This window comes from Lepidochelys kempii, chromosome 3 (genome assembly GCF_965140285.1).
Source record: "Lepidochelys kempii isolate rLepKem1 chromosome 3, rLepKem1.hap1, whole genome shotgun sequence".
Classification (NCBI taxonomy): Eukaryota; Metazoa; Chordata; order Testudines; family Cheloniidae; genus Lepidochelys; species Lepidochelys kempii.
In genome coordinates, this window is record NC_136382.1 from 87,026,954 (window position 1) to 87,039,694 (window position 12,741).

The following is a 12,741-nucleotide window of genomic DNA, read 5'->3' on the forward strand; positions in this document are numbered from 1 at the left end:
TTTAGGCTTTTAGCTCTGGCAGTCCCCACTTCAGTCCCTGATGTGTCAGCCAAGATAGTGACTGTCACATTTGCAGGGATGGCAGTTAAAAACCAACAACTCAAAAACCTGAGGAAATGTGATCTGGAGTCATTTAAAGACAGTATACTGGGTCTCCTCCCCTACATAGGTTTGATATAAATGCCTAGAAACTGCACTTTAGATGTCTGCACCCACAAGGTTACATGATTGTCAGACTGATGAAAATACCTCTGAAGATCCAGATAACTGAATGGAATGGAGGATGGCTGCTCAGCCCAACCCGCGAGATTATCAAGCTTGGCCACAAAGAACTCTCCAACTGTCCAAAGACGAAAGATGATCCTTGTTGGGGACTGTATGCTAATAAGACTGTAAAAAAACATTCTGCAAGGGACGAGTGGATAACAGGATGGTGTGCTGTCCTCCCAGAGCCAAGACACAAGATCCAGCTGCAAGACTGGATAGGCTTCTGAAGTTGGCAAGGCTTCACTGGTGATGGTGTACATCAGTACTAATGACCGCTTCAAAGGACACCTTATGGATTATAGGCTACTTCAGGCAACTTGGAAGGCTCCTGAAAGAGAGGAATGTCCAAGTGATCTTCTCAAATATCCTTTCTGTCCTGCAATGGACAACAGAAGATTCTGGAAGTGAACTGCTGGCTAGTTAAGTGGTATAGGGTAGAGGGTTTTGGTTCACTGGAACACTGGTCCACCTTCTATGGGAAGACGGGTCTGTACAATTTGGAAGGCCTCCAACTCAGTAGAATGGGAACCAATCTTCTAGGGCAGCGTTTCCCAAACTTGGGATGCTTCTTGTTCAGGGAAAGCCCCTGGCGGTCCCGGCCGGTTTGTTTACCTGCTGCATTTGCAGGTTCGGCCGATCATGGCCCTGGTTCACTGTGCCCAGCCAATGGGGGCTGCGGGAAGTGGTATGGACAGAGACGTACTGGCTGCTGGGCCAGTGGGAGCCGTGATCGGCTGAACCTGCGGACGCGGCAGGTAAACAAATCGGCCGGGCCCGCCAGGGGCTTTCCCTGAACAAGCGGTGTCCCAAGTTTGGGAAACACTGTTCTAGGGGACAGGTACTAGATTAGTCAGGAGGGCATTAAAGTAAAAACCAAAAGGGGAGGGTGAAAAAAAGAAAACAAATGAGCGTTATTTAGCACAAAATCAAGATGTCAAGCACAAAATGAATCAAGGCACCAAAGGATGTAACAAGAAGAAATTCTTTAATTGCCTGTACACCAATGCTAGGAGCCTTGGTAACAAACAAGAGAAAATGTAATTGCTCATTTATGAGCATAAATCCAACCTAATTGGTTACTGAAACCTGGTGGGAAGATTCATTGATTTATAATATATTTTGAAAAGAGAAAGTAGGCAAAAGGTGAGGGAAAGTGGCGCACTGTCAAAAATGGTAGAGACAAGCTGGAAGCAAATGATCTTTTTCACTTGGAAAAAAGCCAGATGATGTATTTAACATCACTCTGAGTTACCACTGGAATGGAAACAGCAGCTGTCATAAATATAAAGGGAAGGGTAAACCCCTTTGAAATCCCTCCTGGCCAGGGGAAAGCTCCTCTCACCTGTAAAGGGTTAAGAAGCTAAAGGTAACCTCGCTGGCACCTGACCAAAATGACCAATGAGGAGACAAGATACTTTCAAAAGCTGGGAGGAGGGAGAGAAACAAAGGGTCTGTGTGTCTGTCTATAGTCTGTCTTTGTCGGGGATAGGGAGGTGGTAGAATCTCCTTCCTTAGAGGTTTTTAAGGTCGGGCTTGACAAAGCCCTGGCTGGGATGATTTAACTGGGAATTGGTCCTGCTTTGAGCAGGGGGTTGGAGTAGATGACCTTCTGGGGTCCCTTCCAACCCTGATATTCTATGATTCTATGATTCTAGACCAGGAATGGAGTCTTAGAACTTTTAGTAAGTAATCTAGCTAGGTACATGTTAGATTATGATTTCTTTAAATGGCTGAGAAAAGAACTGTGCTGAATAGAATAACTATTTCTGTCTGTGTATCTTTTTTGTAACTTAAGGTTTTGCCTAGATGGGTTCTCTATGTTTTTGAATCTAATTACCCTGTAAGATATCTACCATCCTGATTTTACAGGGGGGATTTCTTTATTTCTATTTACTTCTATTTTTATTAAAAGTCTTCTTGTAAGAAAACTGAATGCTTTTTCATTGTTCTCAGATCCAAGGGTTTGGGTCTGTGGTCACCTATGCAAATTGGTGAGGCTTTTTATCCAACATTTCCCAGGAAAGGGGGGGGGTGCAAGTGTTGGGAGGACTGTTCATTGTTCTTAAGATCCAAGGGTCTGGGTCTGTAGTCACCTAGGCAAATTGGTGAGGCTTTTTACCAAACCTTGTCCAGGAAGTGGGGTGCAAGGTTTTGGGAAGTATTTTGGGGGGAAAGACGCATCCAAACAGCTCTTCCCCAGTAACCAGTATTAGTTTGGTGGTGGTAGCGGCCAATCCAAGGACGACGGGTGGAATATTTTGTACCTTGGGGAAGTTTTGACCTAAGCTGGTAAAGATAAGCTTAGGAGGTTTTTCATGCAGGTCCCCACATCTGTACCCTAGAGTTCAGAGTGGGGGAGGAACCTTGACAGCAGCTACTCAAATTAGACATTTGAAAATCAGCAGATCTGGATACTTTGTATCCAAGAGTTCTAGGAGAGCTGGTTGAAGAGCTCTCTGGATTGTAAATGTTAATTTTCAGGAAGCGTTGGAACACTGGGGAAATTCCAGAGGATTGGAAGAAAGCTAATGTGCCATTTTAAAAAAGGATCAGTGGGATACCTCAAGTAATTATAGGCCTGTCAGCCTGATGCTCATCCTCGGCAAAATAATGGAATGGGTGATATGGGACTCAGTTAATAAATAATTAAATAAGGGTAATATAATTAAGGGGAAAAATGGAAAATAGAGCCTGTCAAACTAATTTGATTTTTTTTGAGATTACAAGCCTGAAGGCATTTGACCTGGTGTTGCATGGCCTTTGGATTAAAACCTTAAATTACAAAATCAACATGGCACACATTAAATGGATTACAACAGGCTAACTGATAGGCCTCAAAATGTAACTGTGAACAAGGAATCATTATCAAGAAGTTGGCTTTCTGGTGGGGTCCTGTAGTGACTGGTTCTGGCTATATGCTATTTCATTTTTATCAATGACCTAGAAGATATAAAATTGCTACTTATAAAATTTGCAGATGGCAAAGTTTGGGGAGTGGTAAATAACGAATAGGACAGGTAACTAACAGAGCAATCTGGATTGTTTGGTAAGCTAGAAACAATCAAAGAATTTGCATTTCAATACGGCCAAATATAAAGCCATACATCTAAGAGCAAAGAATGCAGGCCATACTTACAGAATGGGGGATTATTTCCTCGGAAGCAGTAATTCTTTGGCATCACGTGGATAAATCATCTGAACATGAGTGACTGGATCTATAATCAGGGGAATATTACCTTTGTATTTGGCACTGGTGTGACTACTTCTGGAATACTGTGTCCAGTTCTGGTGTGAACAATTCAAGAAGGATGTTGATAAATTGGAGAGAGTTCAGAGAAGAGCCACGAAAGTGACTAAAGGATTGGAAAACATGATTGCCAATGAAAATCTCACAGAGTTGAATCTGTTAAGGGATAACTTGATCACAGTCTACAAGTAATGACATGGGGCTCATCAATCTAGTAGATGAAGCTATTGTAAGCTGAAGCTAGACAAATGCAGACTTGAAATAAAAGGTGCAATTTTTTAAACAAAGGGTAATTAACTGTTGGAACAATTTACTAAAGATTGTGGTGTATTTGCCATCACTAGAAAATTAAAAGTGGAAATTGGATATTTTCCAAAAGATATGCTCTAGTTCAGCCACAACTATTGAACTTGAAGGAGCAAGAATTATTTCAGGGAAGTTCCATGGTCTGTGTTATACAGGAAGTCAACTTAAGGGATCATAATGGTTCCTTCTGACTTTAAAAATCACCACCAGAGTTAGTGTTCCACTAAAGCCCTCTCTTGGTCAACTGTGAATACATGTCATCTCTCCTGATCACTGTGTATGAAAGACCACTAAGGCAGTGGTTTTCAACCTGTTTTCATTTGTGGACCCCAACAAAATTTCAAATGGAGGTGCGGACCCCTTTGGAAATCTTAGACAGTCTGCAGATCACAGGCTGAAAACCACTGGACTAAGGGGTCGACCTAAGCACTACTCTCTAGCATCCTGGATGGCCTGGGAACTGTATCTCTCATATATCACTTCTTTCTCTACATCTTGTTGAGGCAGTTAAGTGATGCCAAAAAAGCTCAGCTGTGAAGTCCCAGGGTTGAATTCTAACAGGTGGGCTGTAAGTCTTAGGGTGGAATTCTCAGTGGAGGGCCCTTGGCTATTGAATTTGTTCCCTCGTGCAGTCTGCCAATACTTAAGTTTAGTGGTTTTTAAGGACACAGTACAAGCTTCTGTTCACTTTGTCTGAATTTGGGCTCACAGCCAGAGGATCTTAATCCCATCAATGAGTAGGGGTGGTAAGGGCTGGGGGGCAGGGGCATGGTTTGATCTGTGCGAATTGTTGGTACCAGATCATTTTAAATTTCTGGAATAAACCTACTTATCACAATTGATTGCTTCAATACAAAAATTATGTAAATAAAACAAATGGAATAATCTAATTTACTTAAACCTAAATTTGATTCACACATTCCATTCCAGAGATTCAGAAAGCATTATTTCATATAAACATTTCATTATATTTAATTAGTCTCAATTTGTCAGGTTCATTAAAAGGGGAAAATGCTTTTGGCACTTTCAGTCACTTTGGTAAAAAGATGTCTGCTAAAATACAACATGTGTCAATTAAAAAAAATACCACTGTACTGTTGCAGAAACACCAAAGTAGTATCCTAATTAAACACAAAATTATTGTTATGGAAAGTTTCTGCAACAAAAAGTGAAACTCTGCACACTAGCTAAGCTACAGCAATAAATGTGGTCACAGTTTTAGGATGGAATCACTATAAGCATGATGACGGCAAACAATCTCTCCTATACCTTGAACAACTGTCAACAAGTTTCTTGAGACACAAATTATGCGATTGGCAATCCTTTTTCAAAACTTTTGTTAAGCTTATGTCAGTTTCAGCAGACTGTAAAATGGATCAGATCACAGCCTCAGAACTACTGACAGAATTGTGCTGTATAACAATGGCACAGTGACTATGTTGTATTTAGGTGTGTGTCAAGAGGATGCTTTTCTGATTGTTGGATCCCAGCACCGTGCATTTTTATCTCAATGGTCTTTGTCCACCCAGGATCTCTCCCTTTCCCTGGGTGACTCCCAGTTCCTCAGTATTACCCAGGTGATTCAATGTCCTATTATACTGGAGTATAATTCTGTGTTCTACAAATTTGTGATTCATGTTAAATGATGTATTATTTGCACCTGGATACCAGAGAATAGGTAGGATAGAAAAATTGAATTTACTGCACGAGACCATGTCATCCTGGTAAATTTCCTAATCATACATGCGTGAGAGATCTGCACAGAAACACTATTTTTAAAGAGCTCTAAAATACTGTAGAAATTATAAATTCCATATAATAAAAAATAACCTCTGTCTTAAGATAATTCTTGAATCCCAGACAAAATGAGAAAGGGAATTAAATGGAGCATGCAAGACTATCCTTTGTAATACAACCAGACTAGACTGAGAATAATTATGGAAACTAATGCAATGAAGCCCAAAAGTTGCTATTTTGCAAATCTCAAGAGGCAACACTGACCTGAGGCTGGCTGCAGTTTCTACCCCAATTCTAGTTTCATGTATTCCAGTCTGACCCTCAGGTGACAAAGCTGCTGGAGAACATACTAAGACAGAAATACAAGCAATTGTTTTGACATAATTCTTTTGGATGCAAGCAGATCCAATCTGTTGATGTAAACAGAGGACTAAAAGGGGTGGGGTCGGGTGGTTTAATCTATGCCCAATTAAAAACATGTCTTAGCATGGCTAGAACAACAATGTTAATATCAGTTGTTTAAGAAAGGGAGAACTAACACTATGTTGCATATCAGTACACAATCATAAAATCACATTCCCCCACAGAACAAGAAGTATCTAATATATAAGTAGTATATTTTGTATCTTGGATTTGAGACTCATGAACTACTACGAAAGTGGCCCTTTTCCCATATTATACATATGAAACATGCCCTTTCTTCATGCACTGTTACTATAAAATCCCAGGATAGTATAAATCTGTCCTTTAGAATTACAGCAGAGATACTAGAGAGAGTTATTAGTTACCACCCCTCTCCCTCCAAAAATCCCTCTGTCCTTGTTAGGTTCAAGGGACTGCAAGAATGAGCCAAAGCCACTTTCATTAGTATGATCAGTATCAAACACTGTGTCAACACTGGTTTATATAAATGGGGTTTAAATACCTCTTAAGGCCATGTAGATAGTATGCCAACTCACAGCATGTCAGAGCAATGCAGGCAACTCTACTATTGTGATGGGATTACTGAATCTAAGATGTAAATCTTTACATATCTAACTGAAATATAGTAAATGAATAATTCAAGCAAGCTAATATGAAAAACATGATCCTTGCATTTATCTATTGTTTCATTTGCTCCAGCTTCAATTTCCATAAACAAACCAATGGCATATATATTCAGATGTGTGTATTGTGGTGGGATATCGATAGCCCAACTCTGAAATTTGCTATTTCTTTAGTTATCTGCACAAATTATCAAAGTTAAACGTGTGAAGTTATCTGTACCACTTCCACCTAGGGTTGCTAACTTTCTAATCGCACAAAAGTGAACACCATTGCCCAACCCCTGCTCCGAGTCCCCCTTGATCACTCCATTTCACCCTCCCTCTGTCACTTGCTCTCCCCCCCCCCAGGCCCCACTCACTCATTTTTACTGGGCTGGGTTGGGGGTAGGGGTGCAGGAGAGGGTAAGGGGTCTGGTTGGGGGTGTGGGCTCCGGGCTGGGGCCAGAAATGAGGAGTTTAGGATGGGGGAGCGGGCTCTGGGCTGGGGCAGGAGGTTGGAGTGTAGGCTCTGGGATGGGGCTGGGGATGAGGGGTTTGGAGTGCAGGAGTGGGCTCTAGACTGGCGGGTGTGGGGGAGCCAAGCGGTTCAAAATGTGGGAGGAGGCTCCGGGCTGAGGCAGGGAGTTGTGGTGTAGGTTCTGGGGTGGGGCCAGAAATAAGGGGTTTAGGAGGGGGCTCTGGGTGGGGGCAGGAGTGCGGGGGGGTTGCGGGGTGTGGGCTCTGGGAGGAAGTTTGGGTGTGGGGACGGGCTCCAGGCTGGGACAGGGGTTTGGGACATGGGAAGGGGTGAGAGGTATGGGCTCTAGGTGGTGATTACCTCAGGGGCTCCCTGGAAGCGGTAACATATCCCTCGACTCCTAGGTGTAGGGGTGGCCAAGTGGCTCTGCACAGTGTGCGCTGCCTCCACGCATGGGAGCTGTGGAGCTGGTGCACAGAGCAAGGGCAGCATGCGGAGCCGCCCCTGCACCTTGAAGCTGCAGGGACATGTTGTCGCTTCCAGGAGCTGCGCAGAGCCAGATACGGAGCCTGCCAGCCCCGCTAACCGGACTTTTAATGGCCTGGTCAGCAGTGCTGACCGGAGCTACCGGTCAAAAAGAGACCCTGGATGTTCCGGTCGAAAACTCTACCACCACCGCCACCATCTCCTCTTGCTCGCCTCCCTTTTCTTGGTTAATCTTTACATTTCCTCCTCCATATTTGTGATTTTCCTTTCCTGTCTCTCCTGTTCCCTAGTTCCTCTTCAGTCCAGATCAACAGATTGACTGAAGAAAACTGTGCAGGATAATGATAAAAAAGAGCCTCTTTCCATGTGGCACAAGCTGCAGAGTGGAAGACTAACCTAAGTGTATATCTGCACAGCAATTATCCTTCCCAATTGCAGTGCAGACATAACATTCTCTCTTTGGTGAGATATTAGGGTATGTGTAGAAATTGGCTCTTATTTACATATTGTCTGCAGCTGCTTGCACTAGTAATTCTATTGCTATACAAGTTGATAATGCATCTGGGAAGACAAATGGGTAGGCAGATTACCATTCTGTACACAGAAAATGTAAAAAACAGCATCTTTGGGGCTGACTGTGAATAAACTACATGTTATAGCTGTTGAAGCTATCTAATCAGCATATCAGAATACACACACACACACACAAAATCAAATCCAGCCACCTCTTGTTTCTTCAACTTCCTAATAAAGGAAATTTCCAGTGTATCTTGTACACTTGTTCAAAATGTTATCATTGATTCAGAGAGACAGTTAAAACATGATTTAGTTTAATCTATATTGTGAACCAGATTTTACCAATGTTAGGGGACAATGGCATTAACATGGATCCCTCAACATGGTCAACTTTTCAGTTCAGTCAGGAATAGCAATAGCATCTTTAGTGTAGACAGGACATAACTGTGTTATAACAATGGTTTATGGAACATTGTTATGGGCCAATCTTACTTTATTTTGGCCCATTTTCAGTATCCACCACCGTGAAACTAACACAAGAAAAATAAAAGAAGACAGTTTATTTCAGATGCTAAAATCCAAAAGCAAAGGAAGTCTCAGAGCTAGAGCTGTGCAAGTATTAGTACGTTTCTATGAAGACATCTACTTTTCTGTGAGACAGTATTTTTTTTTTTAGCATTCTTGTTCCTTGCCCCAACATGATGGCCACAGCTGATGTGTCATTAGGCTATTCATACTCACTGTTATTTCATAGCAGCACTAGCACTTGAGGTTTGAGGTGCATGGAAGTGTTTTTTTCACATGCTTTAAACTCTCCCAACTAAATAGTAATCTGCTATGACTTTCAGTTTGCAAGTGATACCTTCGTATCCATTGGGTAGCAAAGATTACTGCAGCAGTTTTACAACAGGAAACATTACTCTTACAGGAAATAATGCAGGAAAGAAAAGTGATCTAATTTCTATTCTATTCCACGATTGTAACTTCTTTCTGTAATGTGCAGTCTTGAGAATTTTGTTCCAGAACACAGATATTGTTCCAGACCAAGATTTTATGCACTTAGCCTAAAAATCATGTCTGCAGCTAAACAGTATACCGAACATCCTTTTGTGTCACATTCCAGTTTGGGTAAGGAATTTAGATAAGTGACTAAAACCTCTCATTTAAGGTATTACAATTTTGAGCGGTAGCTGTTGGTGTCAAATGGATAAACATTTAACAATGAACATGTACTTTTAATTCACAGGTATTTGTTTAATGTTCAAAGAACAAATAATTTTAAAAGCCTTCTAGATGATCCTAGATTCTAGCATTCTAGATAGTATGAAAAATTCAGTCCTCCCAATTCCCAGTGCTTTTATGCAGGATTGGACCCACTTACTGTGTCTACAAAACTAGCATTACTAGAATGACTGTACAACTTCGTTTCTGTACAACCATTTTTTGTACAGGAAACCAGATGCATTTTTGTCAACTTTCCACTTAAGTTTTTTTTTTATTCTTAGCCCCTTTTGTTATTGTGACAGACAATATTAGTATATGATAAATGATAAATGGTAAGTGAGCACATGCAACTGCCTAGGGTTTTCTCTCTCTCTCTCTCCTGTCTACAAGTTAGTTGTCAAAGATGGTTTCCACTCTACTTCTGGGCAAAAATAAGCATATGCCAGATTGCTTAAACTTTGGATTTTGAGCTATAAATGGATTTTGCAAGCTGATCAACCAATGTTTTAAGTCCTTGAAACATCACAACACACACAAAAAGATACAACATTTTTCAAAATGAGCTGGTGAAAGATTTTGTACAAAACAAAGTGAAAAATGTTATAATCAACTCTGTTCAGCTGGAGGCATTACATAGACCTTCCAGGTACTCCTCATTTGAAATGTAAAATGAAACATTCACACTCTATTGGGGGGCTGACTGCAGCTTGCACCTGCCCACTGGTTCAGTGTACAGACTCCTCCTTCAGAAGAGAAGTGGGTAGGAATGTGGAAGAACCATAGGGCATAGATTTCCCCTCTCCCATTAAGAAGAGGAATCACCCATCTAATTTCCTGAAATATTAAAACCATTTATACCATCACAGAATAGCTCACCTTAATGTACACACCTGATATGCCTAAACCAGTGGTTCTCAAACTTTTGTACTGGTGACCCCTTTCAAATAGCAAGCCTTTGAGTGCAACTCCCCCCCTTATAAATTAAAAACACTTTTTTATATATTTAACACCACTATAAATGCTGGATGCAAAGCGGGGTTTGGTGTGGAGGCTGACAGCTCGCAATCCCCATATAATAACCTCACAACCCCCTGAGGGGTCCCGACCCCCAGTTTGAGAATTCCTGGCTTAAACGGCATTTTAAGATGCCTATAAACCAACACAGGATTTGATCCATTAAACATATACGATTTGGGGGGTGGGGGGGAGAAACCCTTGCAATTTTAGGTATTTCATGATGGCGTCTGTAAGTGAGATGAGTTGAACAGAATGCAATTACAGGATGTGAATTAGTGCTTTTGGATATTTAAACTTCAATCCAACAAGCTGTTTAAACCACACGAGTAACTTTAAGAATGCAAATAGTCCCAACTGCTTCACCTACCTTGTTGAATTGGCACTTTGGAGGAGAAAGAGAGAATGTGGCTTTGTCGATGCTGAGAGAGTGCATCAGTTTCACAAAATCAGTTTCAAAATACATCTAGTTAAACCAGTGCACATCCCTAATGTAGCCATACCAAACCAGTCGAGTCTTTCCTTTAATTGATTCAGCTTGTGCTGTAAGTTACTAACTTAAGTTAAATTGATATAAAAATAATTCGAGTGCATCTACATTAGAGTTTTGCACTGGTTTAGACAGATTGGATTTAAAAACCGATTTAGTTAACACAACACACTTTCCTAGTATAGCCAAGGTCTGTGCTAATTTTTTAGGCGCATCAACTGCCTCATGATTCTGTTAAGTCTCCCACCACTGAGCTTTAAAAAAAAAAAATCCTCCATCTAAAGGATGGAACGAGTTTCTGCCTTTTGTCAATACCTGTGTAAGTCTTTGCATTACAAAATTGTATGGTCTTCAGTGTAGTTTTCTTGAACCATGAAAAATGACACTATATTTTGTTTTGTGGTTATTTTGCAGAGTACTGTTTAAAATGCCATCATGAGAAAAGTTAAACAGAACAGTCCCTGACTTTTCTCAGGTTCCCACTAGTGAATTTTGTACTTTTGTGCTCTTGTAAGTTCAGAATTGCTTCTAAACGTGCCACTATTTTTTTTTAAAGTGATACATATTAGTTCATCTGTTTTCTCTGTAAAGTCTTTTTGAATTCTTTGGGGACAGGAAGGATGTGGGCTCCTTTTCATATTCAAATCAGGCAAATTACCGGTAGTCTTTGCTTAGTTCCGACAATGCAATGCTTATTTTCTGCTTAAACATGAGAAAGGTGGAGGAAAAACAAAATTCTAGGTAGGCTAAATATCTCATTTGGCCTCCTCTCATAACCTTATTTCAGAAGGAGATAACTTCGGGAGAGTAATGTTATAATTCATTATGTAAAATATGATTAAATAGTTTGCATAAATGGAAAGCGTCCAAGTGGTTTGCGATAGATTACACTTGATAAATGATTTGAAGACTCCAAGTTGAATATGGAAACCATATTTAGATCTGCTGAAATGATCATCAACCTCCCACCCATTCCCTCCAACCACCATTTTATAAATACACCAACATCACAGAAACATGGTAGGCACTTCACAGGCAAGGAGAACAGTTAAGTTCCTGCCCTTTCAGAATATAAACTCAGAGTAGACACTATGCAGCCAAGGGATATGATACAACAAAAAGCAGGTGAGTGAGTGGTGAAATATAGTTAGTTTTGTTAACATTTGCTTGAAGGGAGGTCTAGGATTTACATGGTTCATGGAAGAAGCATGTTTTAAGGAGGGAGCTGAAGGAGGAAAGGGCATTTTTGCCAATATGTGAAAGCGTTGCCATAAGCTGTTAATCAGCTGGGGTTCTGTAGGTCGTCAGCCTTGCAACCACTGGAGAGATGTGCATTTTCTGGGACACTTCACACTGTTTTTTTCTTATAAGGTTTCAGAAAAAAACCACCACCAAAAATTCCAAAGCATGCGGCCTTCCCGTGGAGTGCCCTGAATGTGTTGAAATCCTTGAAAGATGTTTCTCCTTGTTCTGCTTTTCCTTTCCCCCTCAATTCTGACCTCACACCCTACACAACGACCTTTCCTCTTTGCCTGCTTTCTCACTGTTGACGCCTCTGATCCTCATGGCTTCCATGGCTGGAGCTGGGAGGCTGCGGAAGAGAAGAAAGCGCGACCGCAATCAGAACACACAGCAGCACTCCAGCCACCTTACTGTCCAAAGCACACACACTTGCACTGGCTCCTTGTGCTCTGTTGCTACCTCTCTGTCCTCCAATGCCAACGGCATTTATTAAAATTCATTATTAGCCACATATACAAAGCCCCTTGCTCATTTGGATCATGGCAAATGTCCAACACAAATTTCTACTAAAATTCTGGGGTTTGTAGTTTGCTGAAGCAAAAAGTTAGCGAGACTCTGTCATTGTTGATGCCAGGCCAATGCCATTGGAAGTGATTCAGGGGCTCCATCCCCTCACCCCCACTCTGGCTCCACGCTTGAATTAGAGCTA

The 12,741-nt window shown here is 41.2% G+C and overlaps 1 protein-coding gene across 8 annotated transcripts in view; it reads right to left on the minus strand.

The window, feature by feature from the left end:
- Positions 1–12,741, minus strand: part of FYN (FYN proto-oncogene, Src family tyrosine kinase) — a 184,743-nt gene that overhangs the window by 61,910 nt on the left and 110,092 nt on the right. The window contains exon 3 of one of the 8 annotated variants that reach the window (XM_073337072.1): positions 5,822–5,906. The exons of the other annotated variants lie outside the window; for them this stretch is intronic. The gene's annotated coding sequence lies outside the window, so the exon portion shown is untranslated. The remainder of the gene's footprint in view (positions 1–5,821; positions 5,907–12,741) is intronic. 8 annotated transcript variants of the gene reach the window in all.